The 18,040-nt window shown below is 39.3% G+C and overlaps 1 protein-coding gene across 9 annotated transcripts in view; it reads right to left on the reverse strand.

The window, feature by feature from the left end:
* FOXP1 (forkhead box P1) overlaps positions 1-18,040 on the reverse strand; it is a 494,495-nt gene that overhangs the window by 233,178 nt on the left and 243,277 nt on the right. The window contains exon 1 of one of the 9 annotated variants that reach the window (XM_084634571.1): positions 12,791-12,832. The exons of 7 other annotated variants lie outside the window; for them this stretch is intronic. The gene's annotated coding sequence lies outside the window, so the exon portion shown is untranslated. Of the gene's footprint in view, positions 1-12,410; positions 12,492-12,790; positions 12,833-18,040 lie in introns of those variants that run through there. One more of the 9 variants, XM_084634569.1, reaches the window with a different exon arrangement.

Here is an 18,040-nt window from a genome sequence, read left to right on the forward strand (position 1 = left end):
TTGAATGGGCTCTTCAATATGCCGCTTACACCTATTCACAAAGTAAAATATATTGAGAGACAACTTGGTACTACAAACCAGTACGTAAAATCTTGTGAAGCCAAATAGCCCTGTAAACTATAGCACTGAAAAAAAAGATTGCTAAATAAACCCTGGACTGACTTTCTACTTTCTTAAGAACTAATGATGTTAAAGTGAAAACTATTCATCGGTTTCATTTTAAAAAATGCTGTTTTGACACTGATTCCCAATCACAGTAAGCAGCATCACTGTACGAAGGGTGTGGCAGCTTAGAGCCTTTCCTTTTATTAATTTAAATAATTTCTGAACATTCCAGGCCCTATTGTGCAAGTCTTAGTTATGGCGAGCATTTGCTTGGTTGAGTAGTTCCACTCAATCCTAAAAAGGAGTCAACCTTGCACAATTGGGTCCTCTATGTCCAGCAAGCTACACTTTATCAGGATGGTATGTTTGCAAGAAAGCGGGAAGGAACTGTTTTTCCGCAAGAACATGACTGCAAACAAGATTCTGTCCACCACCTGCCCCTTCTTTTCTCAACGAAAAAGAAATGCAAGTTTTCAACCCAGCTTTTGTTCAGTAACGGATAGCTTTGGTGTAAATCATGACTCCAGAGTTGACAGCAACAAAAAATCCTTAGTTCCCTGAGACAATAATTTCCAAAAGCTGAGCATGAATCAATTTCACTCAGCCCAATAAGGAAGGCTGAACATACAGCCTTTAAAATTCAAAGATAACTGAACATAAGCAAAATTATATTTAGTTATGATAAGATCTACAATCAGGTTCCCTTCCACTCTTACATGGAAGGTGAACACCATGATATGATCAAACAAGTTTTCACTTTTGCCTTGTAAATAAAATCAAAGGGCAACAGTCCTTGTTCTCTGACGTCTGTAGTTAATACAGAAAGAATAAACATTACCTACTCTTACATTAGGAGGGAGGAGGAGGAGAGAACATTTCTTAATCTCTTTCCAAAGAGGATTAACCTACAGCATATTTCCACCCAAAACACTACATTAATGAAATAAAACATTCTCCCTGCAGGTTGTTGGTTTTTTGGGTTGGTTTTTTTTTGTTTTGTTTGTTTTTAGTTCAACAACTTTGTGTTGTCAAAGTTCACTTAAGTGAGTTACCAAACCTGTACCCTTCAGGTGTGATACTCCACTGAAACATGACTAGCATTGTAACATATAGTGGGAAAGGAGAACCATTGCCCTACAAGCTAAAAATAATAATCAAAATAATAATACTTAGTACTTATATAAAGCCTTACATCTGAGGGACTGAAAGTGCCTGACAAACATGAATTTAAGCATCACCACAACAACCCTGAAGTAGAAGAAGAATATATTATTCCTAAAGTATATGTGGAGTGACAGGGACACAGAGATGCTAAGAAATTAAGCACATGCATAGCTGGACTCATGTGTCTTTGGAGATCCCTGGATGTGAGTTTTTCTTCCTATACAGCTTAATATTTATATATCTGACACTAAACAACTAGATATATTTTAAGTATTCCCAGGAGGATCCCAAACTGGTGAGTCTTAAGAGTTTCTTATGAACATGCAGGGGACTGTCCCAACTACTCTTGCCCTAGATAGATGCTTGTGCTGATGTAACCAGGCCAGAGGACACAATCAGCAGGTAAGAAACACCTATGATGTGATCTGGTTGAAGAGTTTGCTGAGTTCCTCCAGTGAGGTTTTCCTTCTCTTCCATGACACAGAAGGAATAATCTTCGAGCTCAGCTGAGCATTCTACCGCTGCAGCTTTGCGTGCTTCTGCAACGTGCGATCATATGATGGAGAATTTGGTTGAGTGCCATCCTGCTAGGACCTCTCTCTTTCAGTTCTGGGACAGGAACTGAGGCTCAGGAGGAAGATACCACTTTATTCAAGAAACCAGACTATACTTAAAAGAGATGAGGGAGAAAGGGAAAGGACAGCCATTTCACCCACCTCCTGCCCAAGGTAATAACTACCAGAAAATGAGGGATGACGGGTTTGAAGTAGTGTTTACATAGCCTTTGAAGAGAATATTCAAGCTCCAATTTAAAAGTGGGAGGATACAAGATGCTACCTTGAGGAATCTGGCGATTACAGGATTAATGGGTACCATCCTTCCCTCCAGGGACACTGAATGCCAAAACTTGGCCCCTGAGGGTATCTGGTTCTTAGTTTGTCTAGGCCTGTCTGTAGGAATTCTGAAGTACACAGAGAAGACTATCATCCAGACCTGGTGCCATTTTTTTTTTAAAACAAAAGGAGTCTTTAATATATTAAATAAAGAGCCAGCTGAGTGTCAAAGTACCCAAATATCTTGTTAGGGACTAAAATATGTCCCCTCGAACTTAAAGCTATCATACCATTTACGTCTTATATAAAACTCATTTGACGAGTATCAAAAAGTAGACCGTCACTGTCATGTAGCCTCACTCCCTACCAACCCTACAAATGTCTGCCCACAGTTTGTTAGGTGGATGGAGGGGTGCAGTGAAGCACAACCTAGCCAGACATGACACAAAACTGAACAGCAAGTATAGCTTCTATGCTGATCATTTTTATAAGTGCAATTTCTAACCCAACTCTGGCTTTGTCTTGTGCAAATGCATCTGATTAATTTTCCCCACTGATTTTAGTTAATAGTGAATTAGCTAGTCCTGCAAAAGTAGGCTTTACTTTTGCAATACAATCATTGAATACAAGGCTGTCTTCCAGGAAAGATTTCCTTTCTTCAATCTGTTCTCTCCTCTATGGACCAACAGGCTCGGATCTGGGAATTTTTTTCTTCTTCTCCAAATGTTAAGTCTATTTTTCCCGACTGCTCAGATTCTCTTAGGCACTGTGATCTGAAATAGTAGCAATAATTGTATTTCCTATTTTATTACTCATAGTTGACCCTTTGATCAAAATCCTATGATATTTAAGCATATTTATACGGTCATCTTGCACTTCTAAATCTAATATGAAGGAAGTCATTGACTCCAAGAAAGCTCCAAGGTAAGGGTTTTTTCTTCCCATAGAAACTCCATGGACTCAGATTTTTGGGGGGGGGGGGCATCAATTTAGCTTTCCACTATTTCACTCTGCCTGCCTATATACTCAATGTTTTACAAATGATATAAACTCTTTCCATTACAGGGAAAGCCTCATCATTTTTTCACATCCATTTCTGATTTATCCAGCTACTATTCCACCTTGCTGGCGCATCCATACAGACCCAAGTTTGCCTTCTAAAGCAGATACTGGTGCGTGACATCCATCTGTTTTGGCACATACAATAGTAATGGTAAACAGTCTCAGATAAGAGTTTTCCCAGTAGGAGGAAAGAAACAAGATGGCCAATTCAAGATGCTCAGCACTGCTGGAGGGTTAGTCTTGAAAGCCTTTTAGATTTCATCTTAATTTGCAAAGTAATTCTTGTTTTGGACCCAAGGTATGGCCCAAATTGCATCAGAGCTTCAAAATATATTCCCATGCAAGTTGTAGGAGGTTTTTTAATTGTCAAGAGAGGTGCTATTTTTAATTTCATTTATTTATTTTACAGGAATGGAAGGAAATGGACAGGACTCAGTTGAGGCAAGTTCTGTTTTGCACAGGAGGACCTGCTCACAAACCAACCTCAACTTCAAGGTGGGTGGTGGGGAGGAGGGGGAAGTAGGTTCGCTCATATTGGGACACAAGGTACATGAAGAGAAGTCGTATGACCTGTGGGTTCTTTGACAGTATTTTAAGTAATGGTGTAAGTCCAGAATATTCCACTGAACTCAGTGGAGCTACTCATGATTTACTACAACATACCTGAGAGCAGAATTTGGCCTCTGATAGGTTCCTAGAAGGGATGCCCCTCAAGACGCCATATGTACATGCCAAACAGCTACAGAATTTGCAGTTCTTTGAAAAACGTCCTTGTACTTACAGAAGACCATCTATGGGGTTTCTTATTTTGGAGTCTTGGAGACTAAGGGCTGAATTCTATGGCAACATAAATGGCATTGCAAATTGGTATTAAAACAGGGGTAAGTGGCAAAGTAGCGTTGGTGACTTAGCAAGGAGTGGGTGTGCACCTATGTCAATTTGCTGTTCTGCAGGGACTAGCAGTAAATGAGAGAAATAGGAACTACACCCTCTCAAACCAGAAAAGAATTTGCTCCTTGGATTGCTGGTGATGGTGCAGGCATAAAAGGCAGCAGGGGGGAGTTTGCTTTATCTTAAACCTTCTTGCTAATTGCTTTTCCTGGTACACCTCATACTGGCAGGATGTTTGTTCTGTGAGGGATTGCTCCTGGTCTCACCACACCCATGTTGGTTCAGTGAGCTACACTGGACATCCTATTCTCCAGCACGACACAGCCTACTGCACCAAGCACTCAGAGACTGAAAATACTGATTAAACTATTTGCCTAATGCTATCTTACTCTCTGCATGTATCCCCTAGGCCCAGCAGCTGACATCAGAAACCAGGTAGATTCTCTCAGGTAGATTTGCTGGTAAGCCATTAGTTTAGGGCTGTCCATCACTGGGGAACAACTAGAAGTGTCTCTAATTCTGTAGGAGGCCTGGAGGAGAGGACCGTGTTCTGCTGGGTGCGGACATCTTTTCTATGGTCTTTCTGATTTGAGATTTGTGCGTATTTATTTATGACTGTACAGTGCCTACCAGCCTGGATAGATGCTTTTATAAATGTGAACAAATTAGAGAGAGCGAGCAGGGGTTCATCCAGCTGTGAAAAAGACTTGTGGGGATTTTATTCAGAATTAAGAACATCATATCAGAAGACTATGGGCCCAGGGCTTAGACAATTTCTCTTTTTTGTTTATTACAGGATAAGATCTCAATATTTGTGATCCCTTCTAGGTATGGGAAGACTGTCTTCTTTCGGGTATGAGTCAGGGCTCCCAGGTGACATATACAGAGAGACAGAGAAACCTCTTCTTTTTTTTATTCTCCAGACCCAAGTTTTAGAATACTTAAAGGGTTCTTTGAATGTAACAGCCCTTGGGTAATAAGGCATCCTAATAGTACCATACCTTGTACGGGCTTCTTTATGGTAACCTGTTCTGTTCTCATGCAGAATCATGTACCAGTCTTTTATGTATCGTACTCCGGAGATGGCCATCCTGCCTAGGGGCTGCTACAAAACCAATATTTCTGATGACCTACAGAATGGATGCTAGATTGAAGAAGGGTCAAGACAAAAGTTTAAATTAAGTTGATTTACTGACTGGGAGACACAGGCACAATTGACATGTGTCCTGTATGTTTATTTATGTTAGTAGGTTTAAAGGAGGCCAACAGGGAGGGAATGGTTTCCATTCAAAAATGTTGATACATCATATGACAGTCCACTATTCTTGCCTCCAATTCTTGATGCTCAAGATATTTTTAGTGTCTAGTATGAAGTAAACTGCCTCCAACCTGGAACAGTTGTTCTGGGATAGGTTCACTGGCTTTGCTCTCCCCCAAAAGCATGTACTGCTATGAAGGCCTTTTGTCCAGTGTGGGAGAGAGGAGAAGGGAAAACTGTTCTGGAAATGGGGAAAGTTTTCTTAAACTCTGAGAAATAACTTTTTGAGAAGACCACTAGTACCCAACAGTCCAACCTCCTGTGACTCAAGAAATCTTGATTTTTACAGAAGCCTTCAAGGGACTGCACAGCAAGCTGTGTGTATTGGTACTGATTTGATTTCCCCAAGCTAGTTGGATGGAGTTTGTTGTTCTTCGGAAAGAAGTGGAAGGAGACACTTACTGAAAACGTAAATCCAGGTTGAGGTGTGAGAGAGAGAGAGCGTGTGCAACAAAGCCTGATGCCAACTCTGTCCACTTGTTTATTCAAGTGACACCATCATAGGACCTAATCACATTAGCCACGCCATCAGGGGCTCGTTCACCTGCACCTCTACCAAAGTGATATATTCCATCATGTGCCAGCAATGACCTTCTGCCATGTATATTGGACACACCGGACAGTCTCTACGCAAAAGAATAAATGGACACAAATCTGACATCAGGAATCATAACATTCAAAAACCAGTCAGAGAACACTTCAACCTCTCTGGCCACTCAGTAAAAGATTTACAGGTGGCAATTTTGCAACAGAAAAGCTTCAAAAACAGACTCCAACTGCTGAGCTTGAATTAATATGCAAACTAGATACAATAACTTGGGTTTGAATAGAGACTGGGAGTGGCTGGACCATTACACAGATTGACTAAGTTAAGTATCCTCACACCTTCTTGTCAATGGGCCATCCTGATTATCACTATAAAAGTTTTTTTCTCCTGCTGATAATAGTTCATCTTAACTAATTAGCCTCTCACACTTTGTATGGCAACTTCCAACTTATCTGTGTGTGTGTATATATATATATATATAGAGAGAGAGAGAGAGAGAGAGAGAGAATCTCTTCATAGATAAATTGTTTTTTAAAAATCCACAATGGAATGACAAATTCCTAGAAAGGGGAGGGGGTCATAGACAGTAGGAAGGTCTCTGCCTAAAACCTCTTAAGGCAGCATTTACAACAGCATCTTTTAAAGGACAAAAAGAAAAGGAGTACTTGTGGCATCTTCATCCGATGCATCCAATGAAGTGAGCTGTAGCTCACGAAAGCTTATGCTCAAATAAATCGGTTAGTCTCTAAGGTGCCACAAGTACTCCTTTTCTTTTTGCGAATACAGACTAACACGGCTGTTACTCTGAAACCGGTCATTATTTTAAAGGACAGTGCATTCAAAGCATTATGGAGGAAAATCCCTTTCCCTCCAGACAGGAGATCTGGTAACTAAGACGAGCAATTTTACAGAGTAAAGGGTCACATTGTTATGGTCGTTAATCATCAAAAGGCATCAGAGGAGATTCCTTTATATCTCCTCAGACTACAGCATGCACTTTCATCTGCCCATGTTTTGGCAGATGCTGTAGTATCAAAGCTGTAGTAGCCCAGGATGCTTAGGAGTGGCAATGTATTCCTACAAGGGCTGAGGATAACTTTTCCTCAGTACCCAATGGCACCGTTAGGAAATAGCTACATTTTCTACATTAAGAGAAGAATCCTTAGAGCACAAGGACGCTGCTGAGAGCGGAAGCCAAGAGCTCTTCTTCACAGGAAGCCCAAGAGATCTTACTGACAGATTTAGCTAGTATGACTTCAGCATCTAGAGTTTTCCAACAGGACTGAAGTACGTGCAACCTTCCGGAGTGGGCAAGGTGAGCTTTGTCTGGATTATTTTATGAAAATGGAAATCCCTTTTTCCTGAGAAGGTTGGTGCCTGGTTCTATCGACAACTGAGGCCTCTTACGGGATCGAGAAGCACCTAGGAGCTCTGATGCCAACCGGCAGGGGAATATGGCAAGTTTCACCCTCCTCTGAGGAAGAAGGGCTCAGCTCAGGTAGAGGAGAAATATCCTTCGAGGTAGGAAAAATATCCCTGGGAGGAACTATGAAAACTTTGCTCTGGACAGGAGCTGAAGTTCCCCCTCTTCCTCCTTTCCATGAGCACACTTCGTTTCTGATGTGGAGACAGAGTTTTGAAATAAGCCTGGAGACAGCAGAGACCTTGTTGAGCCAGATCACCCCCATGAAGAGGTTTCAATTTAGTGCTCTCCACAGAGATGGACTGACTTTCTGCTGTCCTCTTGAATCCTTTGCTGTGGATGGAGACCAACGTCCATATCAGAGTTCTATGGGCCAATGTGCCACACGATTTTTCTTGCCACGACCCCACTCCCCAGTAAATACCCTTCCTTGATCCAGATCCCTGTAAATAGAGGGGGAGGAGGGAATCAAAATACCTAAATAACTACACAAAGACGACGGCTGTTTTGCATGAGACCTTCCTAAACCAAAAGAAAAAGAACATTACATTGCAGAATGAGGAAGCTATCAAACACAATCAACCTAACTCAAGATAGGAAAACAAACTACAGATTAAGAGGGGAACCCCACACCACAGGCTCTACAGATGCGCACACATACAAAAACACCCAAGCCACTTGGCTGGGAACGGTTGTCAGCTTCGTACCAGAGCGGGGACCCAACCCGATCGGGGCGGGGGGGGGAGGAGAGGGGCAGTTAGATCACACACAGACAGATCCACTGCTGCTGCCAGTAAATTCAGACTGTCAGAGTATTAGAACAGTAGTCTCCCATAGGACAACTGCTGGCAACAAAACTGGCATGGAAAGCATATGGGAGACACATGGAAGTGAGACAAAGTGCAGGAAAACCATAAAAACTGAAGTCTCATTAAATATCGGACAGTTGGCAAATACAGAACTTCCCATTTGTTTGCTGTGTTCCATAAAGGGTAGAGGACATAGGGAGCAGTATGCCTTGGTAGTCTACAATTTTTACACTAGTCACCCAGGAAGTGACTAACTTGCATGTTTATGAACAGCACAAACTGCTTTTGGTCATGGGACCCTGTTCAAGCAAAGGACTGCAAAGATTTAATAATGATCTTTAGTTAGCTTTGGTCACCCCACACACCAGTGGCTTTTGAAGTCTCACCAGCTGTCTCCAAAATCTAGTGATAGACTATTTCCAAAGGCATTTAACAACGAAAATAGCTAACCATAAAAGTGAGTAGTTACAAAAAGAGCAAGAATCAAAAGCCCTGTTCATTCCAGGTTATTTCTCAGGGTGCCACATTGCTGTGAGAATATTTTAGCTCAGTTATATCGTAAATTGGAAAGTATTAAACCAACTCCAATCAGCATATAAATGTTGCCATTTTATTTTTGTTTGGTTTTAGTGGCTTTTTGTTCAATTAAATCAAACATTTTAACAATATTAAGAAGCATGCAAATTAGGTATATATGTAACTAATATAACTTTTTGAAATTAATTTCAAATATAAAATTTAATTCACATGAGATGCACAGAAGGCAAAAGTAATGAATAAAGTAGGATGACAGAGATAAACCACTCAGATTTCCATTCTAAATTACTACCAATCATATAGGAAGCTCTTTCACACCATATGCTTAATTTTAGGGATTATCTAGTGTGCTAATATCTCCATTATGTTGCACATTGTTGTACTTGGGTGACTTTTCTACAACACTGCACTACCCTACAATATTCTACAGTAATGGTCCAATACACTACATTTTACAATAAGATTACTGTAGTGCTTAGGACTGTTACTGTAAAATATTATAGGGGTTTGTCAAGGTACTTTTTATATGAGGGTTTACCAAAAAACCCATTTTGTTGATCAGAAAACCTGTAATGTTCAACAGAGAAGACACTTCCATTCCCTGTTATTTTCAGCTTCTTAAAGGAACACTCAGTAAGATAATGAATCCTTCAAATGTTACATCTTGTGTCTTGCATTATTGTGGTGCAGCAACTCTCCACATCAAACAGTCATCAGCACTATTACAAAGTGGGCTTATAAGAGAGTGGCTGAAAAGATGCTGTGTGAAAAGAAGTGGAAAATTAAAGCTGAAGCAGTCGAAGAAAGGGCTTAATTTACTAGCATGTACAGTATGCAAATGAGATTACTCTCAGCTTAACTGCATCATTTATGTCCATAATAACGGCATCATCATTACAGGGCTCAAATTAAATTACACCATAATTAGCATATCAAAGTGATTGGTTAAAGTTTAAAACAAATACCCAATTTTGTTAATGAACAGCTGTAATTGTCATGTACACTTCAATGAAAACTCCCTAAACAAATATATGTTTTAGAACAGAGAAAGACTTTGAAGCAGACAGATCTGCAGCTGAGGTAAATTATCTAAAAAAGAATGGCACAGACTATTCTATTAATGTTAATATATGCTCCTCGTTTTCAGGTAATAAAACATTCTATCAAAACAAGCCTTCCACTCATATTTATACTCCTCTGCTGCAACTGACAAAGTAGAAAGACCCGCTTTCCACTTTCAGTGTCAGCATGAACTGTTGATAACACCACAAGGGTGACCAGCCTGCCACAAGCAAAAGACATGTTCAGCAACATGCTGTTACATAAACTCCCTTTGCTTGTTTCAAAGACTTCAGTATTGCAAACTTGCTGAGTGTTATGCTGTTTCCCCCCTCATCTAAATAGGAAAAGGGGAAGAAAAAAAGAAAAGAAAAGAAAATCATTTCCTGCTAACTCTATACTGTAGACCAGTACTCTAGTGAACTGATGACATGATAGCATACTAGGCAGTCTACAATTCAATTTATTCTAATCTAATCATATTAACACAGCAGTTTCAGAGGAGGAACTGTACTAGAGAAGTTTTTGCTGTTTTCCTCTCATTAAAATAAATAGGGAGGTGGGACTACTGGTTTTGTCAAAGTCATCCTGACAGTCAGTAACACATTTCTATAGATCAATCACTGCAAATGTATATGGTAAATATGCAGTAAAAATAAATTTTCATACAAAATGAATTTTAATGCATGAAGAAGTACACTACATGTTATTAAAATATTACAGGTAAGCTTTCTTGCACTTGATTTTGATAATAATCTTCATTGTACAAGGCCATAATTGCACAGCAGCAGTGCCAGGGGAATGTAGCACATATAAAACAAAATAAACCCTTCATGCCCCCCGCCATACATTTACACAGTTATACTTGACTATGTATTTCTAAGTATATACAAAACAGAAAAAGTATATTTTGTGCTACAATTGGGAATGCACTTTCAAATATACTTAAGAAGCAAATTGAATGTCTTATTAAAACCGTATTATCAAAACAGTGTTCAAAAATTTAAAGAAAGTAGCTTTTCATTTTATTCATTGAGGAATCCATTAAAGCCTAAGCTCTGAAGTAGTATGTAAATTATGTGCCTTTCAAGGTAGAGCTAGGGCAAATTCACTCCATCAACTAATGATGAACCTCATTATGTGCAGGGAGTATTCATAATGAGGAAACAAGCCACCCGCCATTCCACGTTCTAACATAAATCCCTGTAAAATGTGAATATCTCCATATCTAATTAAAGGCTACTAATTCCTAGCCCCCACTCCACGCCCACCCCCAGGTTCAAAAAGCAAAAAATATAAATGTGTTTCAAACAATACACTTAGGTTTTTAAAATATACTTATTGATGTTTACTATTACCTTTTAATTAAAAAATAATCATTCCTAGCATTCTAGGATAGAAAGTTCTGGAGCACAAAGTTTATGTTAAATGACTTGGTTTTATATTTTAAAGAGAGCTTCAGATTAGCACAGGTTAGGCTGCATACTTCAATGGAAAAATAAACAAACAGCAGAGAAAAGAAATCAGTAGGAATGTGCAAGAAATAATATATACATATTTTTAAATCTTAGCCATCCAGTTTTGCTGCAGAAGCGAGACTTCCATAAGAATCCAGAGGGACCATATAATAATTAGAGGAGGGGGAAAAAACCATTTAGGAACCAAGCATACAACAGGTATTTAAAATAATTTTAGAATGATGCTTTATTTAGGAGGAGGCTGTTAGCCTTTTAAATCCTGTTAGAACTAATGAAAGAGAATAATGCTGCATAAAACAGGTTGAAGTAAAAGTGCTCCTGGACAGACTCACCTCTGTTTGATAGTTGTACCTACAAATGCAGCGTCCATTCCCAAGATCAAAAAATGTATATTTTATGCAAGGTGTTATGTAACTTACTATCTACGCACCAGGACTTCATTTGCTCTTGCACTAAGTTATGAATTTGCTCTCTATATTTTCCAGAATAAAAGTGGATAGGCTTTTAAGACTACTCGGAACAGAACAATGTACAAAGTGATCCTTGTTAGGGTGTTTATTATACTATTTTTTAATTTCCGAAGATGTACAAAAGTACACAGCCAGCTAAGAGAGTTTAGTCTGCAGAAAACACCCACTTTGTCTGAGTAACATACAGACTCAAAACCAAACATGACAAACAGTTTAAAAAATAACATAACTCTGTTCAGGGCATTAAAGCACTTGGACAGTCACAGAAAAGGCTACCATACCTTAAAATTATGCCAACCAAAAAGTTGAAATCCTTGTGTAAAAATACCCATTCTCTTGTCATCCCTATGAAACCTTATTTAGAATTTCAACAGAAAATCACAGCTACCAAAAGAAACGTCAACTACAAAAATCATAGATGCCACAATGGAACATTTTTTAAATCAAATGGACTACACAGATTAAAATACTTTAACGATGTAGATTCTCTGGAAATAACAGAGCATACTACAGGAAGAAATCAAAAAGGATGCTGCTTCTTTAAGTTACATAAAAATAAACTACCCTACATAAAGCTGTTAGAGTGTACGCTTTCTCATTCCTAGACTCATGGAGGATTTTTTTCTCCTTTTAGGTCAACCAGTCATGCACTAGGAAGACAACCCTCCAAAAATAACTTGTCCCTCCCCCGGAGCACACAGTTTAACAACCTACCTTTGTTCTGGTGTTGCAGATAATAACTGGCAAGCCTCAAGACCATGAGGATTTTGGAATAACCAAGGGGGTTCTGACAAACCACAAGTAGAGAAGAAGAAATAACAGAAAAGCCTCTAAAGAAACTGTTCTAGCTGACAATTGGTAGCACCAAGCAAGTATTTACAGCACTGTTTACACTGGAGGGAGTGCACCTCTGTTCCATCAACATCTACAACTAATGGCATATTTAGAATCCAGGCATGATAATTAAGAGACATAACACATCACTGTTTAGGAGAGGGTCTGAGAGATCTAAGCAGCATTTCTTTACAATGTCTATACCACTGATGAGCATTAGTTTGAGTGACAAAGGTCCCAAGCTAAATCAACATTCTTACCTTAATGTTCCTAGTAAAAGGCTCCGGCAAACATAACTCATGAAAGGCGTATGCAAAGATATGTCTCAAGGAATTAATCCACAGCCCTCACATGAATTGCAAAAAACAGTGGCTTACATTTCCAAACAAACGCAGCTCAGTTTGGGCAGCATGGTATAAAGCAGGTTTACATATACAGAGCTGTGTGTCAGAAGGAAGAGTTCTTTAGGATTTATTTGACACTTATTTTCCGGGAAGCCTTTTGTGGAGTTGTGCCGTTTGTTTCTTATTGTCTGAGAAGCAGTTAGAAGCTTCTCCCTGAGGGGGCCCCTCAGCCCCTGGCTCGGCCGCTTTGACAGGGAGGTAACCATATTAGGATGTGTATGGTAAAGTAAACAATAACATAGTTGCAATGAAATGGAAATTTTTTTTTCAGCTAATGGTGTTGGTGTCAGTCCTGTTTTTAGCCTTCCCACTAGTTTTGTTTTCTAGTTTAAACAATCCTTCTTTAAAGAAAAAAGGAGGATAAAAAAAAAAAAAAAGTGTTCCTAGCTTCCAAATTTCTCACTGCGAGATTTTTGAGAATGTTTTTAGTCACAGGGAAAAAAAAGCTATTTAACATCTAAATGAAGACATGTCAAGTTTAATCATGAAAAATACACACCTAGACTTCTGAGACCTCCAGCTGAATTATGGAAGACATTTGGATGCTAAAAATATGATTTCAAATGTATATTTTAAAGCAGAAAATAAGTGGATTAGTGAAGTCCAACCACATTTTGCAAAGTCACTAACTGTAGAGGCTAGTTGTGCTAAGTCCTGCAAGTTCGCTGGTTTTAAAGCTCTGAAAATGCAGGATAAAGCACTTGAATCAAATTGCAAAATGCAGGTGTCAAATTATTCTATTCAATCAAAAACAGAGCTCGAAGTGCTTGCCATGTAAAGGTTCCTATACAGCCACAGTCAGGATAAGAGTTCTGCAGTACAAAAAATACTTTAGACCAAGCAATGTTATTTTCATACTTCAATTCTAGATACTAAACGAATTGCCAAGAACAGCAAGCACAGTATCTCACCACACTAAAGGATTAGCATGTGAAGAGAACTACTGATGTAGAATGTGTGTTAAGTCTCAGTAGTAGTAGCCAGCTTGGGCAGGGAGTCACAGCTGTAATATGAAACAAGTTTCCATGTCTTCATGAATTAGGTAAGAGGCCGCTCTTTGGAGCGGTTGTCCTGCAAAGCAAACCAACATGAGGTTGTTTAAGTGTTTTGCACTACCAGTCAACATCAGTTGTTGAACAATGGGAAAAATGCAGTGCTCCTCTGAAAAGAAGCTGACAAAAGAGATCACGGATGCTTTCCCTGTACCAGGCAGCAGGATGATAAAATAGATTGGTGGGGTGGAAGGAGGCTAAGGTAGATAGGGGAAATAAAGTTGGTATGAAATTAGACATACAATTTAGAACACAGGCAGATTTCCCTTACAAATACAATACGCACTTGTATTGCCAAATCACACTTAGCGTTGACTTCTAACGACATATACACTTCTCTCTCTCTCTCTCAACATATGGAACCTTAAAATTCTTTAACAATTTTTTTAACCCAAGCAACTATAAAATTACACAGCATAAGATACTTATCCGTGCTGCCTCTTCAAAGAAAAAAAGTCGAACTTAACACAGAGATATCAAAATCAATAAATCACACAAACAAGTAGCAGTTCAAAAGTTCAAAGACATGATGGCCAGTTCACTACGTCTTAGCACTCAACCAATAATAACTTGACTCCATCACTCCTCATAGCCTAGACAATTTCATAGCATCATTTTCATTAGCCTGTCTCACTGAAAATTGCTAGCTATTTATGTATACGCTAAAATAAATTAGCCATTTCATCGAGCAGTGTGATTCTTATAAAATACATTAACACAATACTCAATTTTCCAGTTGAAGTAAATAAATAAATCAATGAATTCAACACAATGATTTTTTTTTTTATTGTGGAGCTTCAGCTCTCAGCATAAGTGTTTTTATTGGGTTTATTTGTTTCAATAAAAATTGAAATAGGCCAGTGATCTTAGCAGTAGGATCTGGAAAAAAAAATCTAATATTTAGAAAGAATACTGTGCAATACAGCAAACTTATTATATATGATTTGTTCAAAAGTCATTTTCATTACAGTTATTAAACAGCAGCTCCATTGCAAATGGTTGTGGAGTATTTTTTTCTTTCCCAAAACAGAGAAAAAGAGTATTATGTCACCTGGTGTTGTAGCATTTGGCACTACTATGCTGGAAACCCACACTGAAAATGCAGTTTTAAAATCACACGCTACTGAAGGGGGAAACCTGATGCATCACGGGCTATTCTGCAGAGAAGGTGGGTATGGGAAAAGTTCCAGTATCAATACTCTTTCACCACCTTTGCCATCTGACTCCTAGAATGCTGTTGACGGTGGCTATGAGAAGATCTACTTGCCATCAGAGGCCAGGTGAGAAAATGCTGGCAGGATGGGAAGAGAGAGCGCACAGAAGTGTTTTGCAGGTGAGATGGTGAACAAAAAAAGCAGCTAAAGAATAACAGATTGTAAAGATGTATGAGGTATTGTTGCAGCCATGTCAGTCCCAAGATATTAGAGGGGCCAGGTAGGTGAGGTGATATCTTTTATTGGACCGACTTCTCCTGGTAAACTGAAAAGCTTCTCTGTCACCAACAGACGTTAGTCCAATAAACAATATTACCTCAACCACTTTGTCTCTCTAAGACAGTCTAGAGACATGGTGGGGTTGCTGCTGTGTTGCAATTAATTTCTAATAGTGCCTGAAAAATCCCTAGTGCTGGCTCAATATAATTATGTGACATGACACTATACCCAAAGAAGCAGCTGCTGCACACACATTTGCAACGGATCCACAGACACCACAAAGAGGGTGTGGCATGCAGGGAGGTGGGAGGAAACTAGGAAATCAGCAAGTACTCTAGATCCTGTCAAACTAGTGTAACCAACTTCAGAAACACAAAAAAACAGTGCAAGTTAATACTGTCTGCAGCAACCCTGCTTTACATTGGACATGTCCGATTTTAACCTTTCAAGCTCACAGAGCCTGCTGTTGGAGGGTAGGTCTCATTGCAGACGGCGAAGTGCTCAGACTGTTCATGGGGTATGGCACACATATTGACATCCACCACAATGCAAGATTCTCCGAAGGGATCGCCTGTTTCTGCTGCACACATTTGTTTTCCCTTTTAAGACATGCCTGCTGTGCTTTATGAGAGTGCACTGAATGTGATTTAGAAGTCATGCTAGAGTGCAACTGCGTATGCCACTTTCTATACATTTTCCCTACAGAAGTTGGGTCCTCCCATGCTGTTTACAATGGACCAGGTTCAGATGCCTTAATTCCCATTGATTGGCACCTTACTCTAGGAAAAGACCATTCAGAATCTGGTCCAATGAAAGGGCAACACCAATCTTAATGTCTTGAAAGCCCTAGTGCTCCTACCACCCAAAAATCAATATAATTTGCCTGTATTTTTATTTTTAATTCAGGGGTGAATTGGTATGAACTTTAGTTCTCATGAAAGCTAGTCAGTATATGATCATTCATTACTACTTGTTGTATTACCATAGCACATAGGAGCCCCATTCATGGACAAGAACACCAATGTGCTAGATGCTGGGTAGTGTCTGTGCTTCCCAACACAACTGTGCCAATTCACCTGAATTCCTGCCTTGAAAACATCCCAGCTAGCCCCGTGCTAGCCTATCCCAATCAGAGACTCCCTAAATGGGTTAAAACACACAGCTGTCCCAGGATGAGGATAAAATGCCAGTTGGGGCCAAGAAGAAATCAAAATCTTTTCCCCTTTCAAATCTTTCAAAATCTTGTGACTGGAACCAGTTGTGAAGGTAGGGCTCCAGGAGTGAAAAACTAATAAATTAAATGATTATACCATTTGGCCTATCATGTTTTCACATAATTTCTATAAAACAGCCACATATGAATAGCACACTTTTCAAAACGTATCGTGGTTACAGAAATTTCGCTTTCAGATTCACATTTTAACCTAATCTGACGTGAAAGTAAATATTTGATCTCAATTGTAATGACCAACTATAAATAAAAAGCTTCTACCCAAAATGCACAGTGTGTGAGGATAGTGTTTTTAAGGATGATGTCACTAGCGACCTATTGAACTACATCGCACGTGTCAGACAGACGTCTGTTTCTTAAATTGTGGTAATAAATTAGTTGCCTCAGAATCTGTTCTGTCAAGAAAACACGAAGCTTTCCTATTGAGATAAAAGTTTAATGAATGTTTCAGTTTAGGAGGAAGAGTTAAGATTACTATTGATGTGGAGAAATGACTGCAAGGCCCATTGCTCTATGCTGTAAATACTTACAGCTGTCAAATGGAGGCTCCTTGACAATGGGTGAATGCAGGAGAACCAATGCACAGCTGTAACAACTTAATTATATTAATTAATATGGAAATACATAGGAGTGTTAAACAACAAACACAACTGCAAGTATTCACCCTGGATTTAACAATCTGCACAAAATTTCTCTCTCCTAAACTGGTGAAGGTCGACCACCTGACATGGTCATGCAGTAACAGCAGCATGGAACATTGGCATTTATTACACACCTTGAAAGTGCTGTGGAACCAATTTGAGGAAATTCAGCTCTCAGGAGTGGGGGATCACTGCAGCAGTATAACTGTCTGCAACTCTGTATCATGTCATTTGCCATCATTTAAAAAGGAAAAGAAAAACCTTCCTGTCATTCTCTTCTTGCCCCAGACCAGTTTTATATCAGAGTGGCATCAAAGCAGATAATCCTTGACAGGGTTGGGGCCTCCTGACTTTGATGTGAGGGGAAAGACTTCCATTACATATGGAATTACAATGTAACATTACTTTATTATTATACACATGTATGTCATGCACTCTCTCTCTTTAGACATACCCACACTCCCTCGCTGCGTGTGTGGTTTGCATGATAGGCGGTGCTGGTAGCAATAAGCTTGTCTGATGCTTCCCATTATAAGACCTGTTTTTATTCACTTATAACTAAGGTTAAGATTTTTGTCACGGTTATTTTTAGTAAAAGTCATGGACAGGTCACGGGCAATAAACAAAAATTCACAGAAGCCTGTAACCTGTCCCTGACATTTATTAAAAATAATTGTGACAAAATGCGCGTGTTCGTATGTGTGTGCGCGCGGGGTGGGGGCGTGGTCCAGCACCCTCTGCTGCTGCAG

The sequence above is a fragment of the Lepidochelys olivacea genome (assembly GCF_965140295.1).
Source record: "Lepidochelys olivacea isolate rLepOli2 genome assembly, chromosome: 7".
Taxonomy (NCBI): Eukaryota; Metazoa; Chordata; order Testudines; family Cheloniidae; genus Lepidochelys; species Lepidochelys olivacea.